General features: G+C 45.7%; 2 pseudogenes; one reads left to right on the top strand and one right to left on the bottom strand.

Moving 5' to 3' along the window:
* Positions 1-1,371: 1,371 nt before the first annotated feature.
* On the bottom strand, positions 1,372-2,662 carry LOC100940484 (annotated as a pseudogene).
* LOC105888370 lies at positions 1,921-2,354 on the top strand (annotated as a pseudogene).
* Positions 2,663-6,065: the final 3,403 nt, after the last annotated feature.

Here is a 6,065-nt window from a genome sequence, read left to right as displayed (position 1 = left end):
GACCCCATCTGAGCAGACCCCATCTGAGCAGGCCCCATCTGAGCAGACCCCATCTGAGCAGGCCCCATCTGAGCAGACCCCATCTGAGCAGGCCCCATCTGAGCAGGCCCCATCTGAGCAGGCCCCATCTGAGCAGACCCCATCTGAGCAGGCCCCATCTGAGCAGGCCCCATCTGAGCAGGCCCCATCTGAGCAGACCTCATCTGAGCAGGCCCCATCTGAGCAGGCCTCATCTGAGCAGACCTCATCTGAGCAGGCCCCATCTGAGCAGACCCCATCTCAGCAGGCCACTTCTGAGCAGATTGCATAAGAGCAGCCTCCATATGAGCAGACATCTTCTAACTGGACTCCATCAGAGCATACTCCATCTGAGCAGGCCCCTTCTGAACAACCTCCCTAGGAGCAGGGCCTTTCTAAACAGGCTCCTTCTGAGCAGGCTTGCTGCTTCTTTTCCTTGACTTATAGTTCAGGGATCTTCTTGTACCTTTTTTCATACAAGCATTTTGCATCCTACTCTCCTCCACTTTGTTGTCACCCTTTGGCACTTCCTGACTACTGGATTCTCTTTCTATTTTCTTTATCTTCCTTGTCACAGACTCCTCATCATTCACAGGATCACGTAGGATTGGGCTTCAGCTTCCGTCTTCCCTTTGCTTTTCTTGTATTTACAGAACTTCTCTGCATTACTTCCTGTAGATCCAGCCATCTCTCTATTTTCTGTTGCTAATTTATGAATTCTGGTAGTCACTTGGGTCATTGAGATGCTACTACATGGCTTTTTTCTCTTTAGAAATATCTGTTTTCTCCACATTTATAGACTTCTCATTTTTCTTTCTAGCCACATCTCCCTTTATTTTTGTCTGCTCTGTTTCTGGTTTTTCATTGGTAGTATTGTTATCAGGCACGTCAGCCTCTTGCTTTTTGGTTTTCTTTAGTTTCACTTTTGAGATATCCTTTTTTTTTTTTTTTTAGGAGAAGTAGGATGCTTAGATTTGATGTGATGCTGTAGACTACAGTCCCTGGAAGCTGTGTGGTCACATACAGGGCAATTGAACTTCTCTGGGCTAACATGGAGTTCTGCGTGTTTTTTGAAGTTGCTTCTGTCTGGTGTTTTGTAGCCACAGTGTGGTAAAGAGGTTTAGGCCCATTGTGAACCTGCTTTGGTTGGTGAGTTACTTCACTTTGATTAGAGGCTGGGTAACTGCACATCGAATCACATCACAACTGCATATGTGAATGAGTACACATATGTCCAGCTACATGAGTCTTCTGAGAAATTGAGTAAGGACAAAGTTCACATTTATATGGTGTTCTCCTGTATGAGTTCTAAGATTCTGAACATAATTTTTTTTGAAAAATAGTTGAAAAATAGTTTGCATTTCCCACACGTTTATACTATTTTTGGAAAATGGTTTCTCCAGTGTTTCCTCCAGTGATACTCACTAACTGTTGTGTATGTACAGATGATGCACTTACGGACTCGCTTGTTACCCCCAGCTCTGGTGTGGTGCTTCAGATGTGCAGTAGAGTGATCATATCGATTAGTATTGTAGCCACAGTGGTCACAGTTAATGGGGCCCTTGGAGGAATCTCTCACTTCTGAAGGGGAAGAGTCAGAGTCCCTGTCTTTTGCTTGCTTCTCTGCACTTTCTTCAACAAAAATTTCTTGGCACTGTGTACTCTGATGTGATGTACAAACTGTTCTTCAGATTCTGCTTCATACTGCCATGGTTTATAGAGAAAGTGTCTGGCCTTCAAGTTCTTGCATTTATCCTCTACTGGTATTTCAGAAGGAAGATCTTTATTTGAGCTGTAAACTTCTGAGGCAGGTGATACCTCAAAAACAGGCTGAGGTTCTATAACACTGAGTTCCAAAATTCTCAGATCTGGGGTAGAGTCTTCAGACAGCTGGTGCACTGGGCCCCGAACATCCTCCTGCTTCAATCATGGCTTGTGGTCTGGTCGCCAGCAACCTGAATCTCAAACCTGAGGAGTGCCTCAGAGTATGGGGCGAGATGGCCCCTGACGCCAAGAGCTTTGTGCTGAACCCGGGCAAAGACAGCAACAACCTGTGCCTGCATTTCAACCCCTGCTTGGATGCCCACGGGGATGCCAATACTACCGTGTGCAACAGCAAGGACGGCGGGGCCTGGGGGGCTGAGCAGTGGGAGGCTGCCTTTCCCTTCCAGCCTGGAAGTGTCATGGAGGTGTGCATCAGCTTTGACCAGGCCGACCTGACCGTCAAGCTGCCAGATGGTTACTCATTCAAGTTCCCTAACTGCCTCAACCTGGAGGCCATCAACTACATGGCAGCTGATGGTGACTTCAACATCAAGTGTGTGGCCTTTGATTGAAGTCAACTGGCCCGTTACCTCTAATAAAGGCAGCTGCCTCTGCTCTTCCTGAAGAAAAAAAAAAAAATTCTCAGATCCATGTTTTCCAGTCTGTTGGGTTCACGTTTTATTTGAGGAGCCTCCTCAACTCCTTCCCCATCACTGTCTGAAAAGTTATCTCCAAAAGTCATCAGTTCTGCCGTCTGTCTTTCTTCACCCACCAGGTAATCATAGCAGCTGCCATTTACTTCCCTAGTTAAAGCCACTTTTGCCAGCATGATAAGCTGAGGTGTGGCCATCTCAGCTTTGGAGAGGTTGTATGCGTCATACAGTCATTGGGCAGTGCCATGCCAATGCTGCTGCTGCCAGTGGACAGCCCTCTTCCTCCAGAAGCGTGCCCAATTACCTGTGATCATTAACTGTATTTCGACTTCCTTGTCGGAGGTGGGGTGGGCCCCCCAGCTTCAAAGCTCCTTCTCTGACTACTTTTCCTCGTCGCTGGAATTGCAGGGGAGGGAGAAGACAGAGTGGAAAAGTTGTGCTCAAGGGTGGTGGAGGTTCGCGAAGGTCCAGGAGTGCGACTATGGAGGGTGCTCAGACCACTGGCTCTTGGCCTTCTCCCAGCCACCTGAGCAGTTGCCACTGTCGCCACAGCCGGGGTCTGGGTCCCTAGGCCTCAGCGGTGCTCACCTTTCACTCATGAGAGCTACATATAGCAGTGCCTTATTTTAAGTAATATGTCACAACATGGTGACAGTTTATGATATTTCTGATTCAAAAGTTAAGATCCCCAACTCTTCATGATGGGCATCTTTAGGATGGGAGCTAAATTTATAAAACAATAAGGATGTTATTGTCACAAGGGGCCTAAAAGCACCAGACCAGCTGTGTCCTCTATGCTCTAGCCCAGCTGACTCCATCTTCCACTACATGTGCTTTCTAAGAGGTGTGAAAAAGCTCAGTGGCTTGTTTGGTGCCTGTGGCTCAGAGCAGTAAGGCGCCGCCTCCATATACCAGAGGTGGTGGGTTCAAGCCCAGCCCTGGCCAAAAACTGCAAAAAAAAAAAGCTCAGTTGCTCAGTGGGTCTTGCACATAAGGTGAGAGAAGAATTTCTTTAGGTTGAGATTAGAATGCATAAGCATAAGGTTATTTTATATTAGAGACTGGGTGGAAGCCATTAGAAAGAGCAGAGAGCAGAGTGTGAGTGAAGAGTAGATAGCAGTGGGAAGAGAGAAAGTGTAGTATCCCAAATAAAGCAAGGAAGAATGCTCAGGCTGAGGTCAGATGGGTGTCTGGATTTAAGCAGAGGGGGGAGTGAATGTGAATGGTGTGTCCATTTTTCCTCTGCAGAGGTTGAAAACAAACATTTTTCTAGGTGTTTCCCATCTTTAGCGGTGATTGTTCCGAGAGAGGATTCCCAAGAAGGGTGAGGTCTAGGAGAACAGGTCTTCTCAAGGAGACCACAAGGATACACCTGCAGGGTCCTCTCCATGGTGACTCAGCCCTTGGGAATTTGTAAACTTAACTTTCTGGAACTTGGAAATTTCCACTTCTGTGAAATCCTGTAGCTCTGTGGGGCCTGGAACAGCATCTCCTGCTTGATTCAAACTGACCAGTGAGAAAGGTACCTGTGGGTTGGAACTTTTGACTGTGGATAAAAAAGGAAAGACAAAGCTAGTCAAGGAGTAAGGCTGTTGGAATTCTTCTATGCTCTAAGCTTCTGGTTGGTAATAAAACCTTTCCTTTTATAAAGGTGGTGTTGGATGCTCTTTCTCTTGGCTGGGCCTTATTTTTTTGCAATAGTTCATACTCTTTTGTTCCATGTGGGACACTCAGGAATCACTGGAGGCATAAAGGAACAAACACTGAAAGACAAAATAGCTCAGGAAATGTAAAGAAAAAGAATTTCCATTTTCTTTTGGTTGGTTTGCTGGGTTTATTAATGGTTTGTGAAAACAGAAATCTATGGAGGTGAGGGAGCTGGAGGCAAAAGAAAGGAGGCAGGCTGAGAAATTTTAGTACTTACTGAACAACTATGAATTTATGTGTGTGTATGTTTCTATGTACATATCTATGTACAGATATGTATATATGCATTTTGAGAAATGAAAATGTTTTCCTTTTTCTTTTTTTTGAGACACAGTGTTACCATGTCACCCTGGGTAGAGTGCAGTGGCATCACAGCTCATAGCAACCTCAAACTTTGGGGCTCAAGCAGCTCTCCTGCCTCAGCCTCCTATGTAGCTGGGACCACAGGCGTCCACCAGAATGCCTAGCTTTTTTGTTGTTGTTGTGGTTGTCATTGCTTTTAGCAGGCTCAGGCTGTGTTCAAATCCACCAGCCCTAACCGTTGAGCTATGGGCACTGAGTCAGTAATGATTTTTTCATATATTCAAAGCGGCCGAGCTCTAAGGCTCATGTCTACCATCCTATCTCTCTGGGAGGCTGAGGTGGGTGAATTGCTTTAGCTCAGGAGTTGTGTTGTGACTTGCACAGCTGAGAAAGAGACTTGGACCCCACTTTATGCAATAATCAATAGAAATTTATTATACCTGCGCAGGTGTCATTGCCATAAGAAGCAAGCGACCAGGAATGGCAGATCAAATGGGTTTTTATACCCTATTTTCTGTGTCACAGCAAGCAAGTAAAGGAACAAAAACTGAACATTGCGGTTAGCTTGTGGGGAGGGGTGTTACGTAGTTCAAGGCAGGGGTACATAAGTTGGGAAAGTTTCCAAGAACTTGGGACTTACCTTATCTTTAAGTCTCTTCTCAGAATTCTCCCCACCCTTCAGGGGGCTGGGACTTTTCTTTTTCAAGGGTAGGGGGCTTGGTTATCACAGTTGGAGATCAGCCTAAGCAAGAGTAAGACCCTGTCTCTACAAGGATATAAACATTAGCCAGTGTTGTTGGCGGGGGTGGGGGCCGCCAGGTGGGTTGGGGGTGGGGCCTACAGTCCCAGCTCCTTGGGAGGCTGAGCCATGAGGATTGCTTGAGCCCAGGAGTTTGAACTTGCTGTGAGCCATGACATTCCTGCATTCTAGTCTGTGGCAACAGAGTGAGACACTGGATCCAATACAGATATTTAAACAAGGAAAATATATTTTATTTTTGCATCTCCTCTTTCTTCATAAATTTCAGATTAACATGAGGGTAGAAATGATTAGGTTACATGGTTTGTGTTTGTGAGCTCAAGTCCCTGTTGTAGATGTGACCCCTGTTGGGGTCCTGGGAGGTGTGCCATATACCTTTACATTGTGCCTCTTGGGCAGTGCCTGTGGCTCAAACGGGTAGGGTGCTAGCCCCACATGCCAGAGGTGGTGGGTTCAAACCTGGCCCTGGCCAAAAACTAAAAAAAAAAAAAAAAAAAAATACATTGTACCTCCTCGGTGAGAGCACACCAATCTCCCTCTCATCTCCCCTCTAATTTTTGTATGATTTCACTTTGAAGACCAACCATTCTTGCAATTTATAAGAATAAATTGGGTTGGATTTTTGCTTTCATAACCTAGGAATGCAAGGCTCTGGATCCCTTTCCGCCTAATTTCCTCCAGTGTATTTTAACCTCTACAGGAGGACTGGTTTCCCCCTGCATTTTCCAAAGGTACAGCAACCCTAGTGTAAATGTACCTCATTTGTTTCCTCAGCCTAACTCTTCTAGTTCTTGTAGTCAAATCCTCAATTTTCAATTTTGTTCTCATTTTTCCAAATGCTAACTTTCCATCCAATTTAC

This window comes from Otolemur garnettii, unplaced genomic scaffold (assembly GCF_000181295.1).
Source record: "Otolemur garnettii isolate 467f Iridium unplaced genomic scaffold, OtoGar3 scaffold00320, whole genome shotgun sequence".
NCBI lineage: Eukaryota > Metazoa > Chordata > Mammalia > Primates > Galagidae > Otolemur > Otolemur garnettii.
This window is presented reverse-complemented; position numbering and strand designations above follow the sequence as displayed.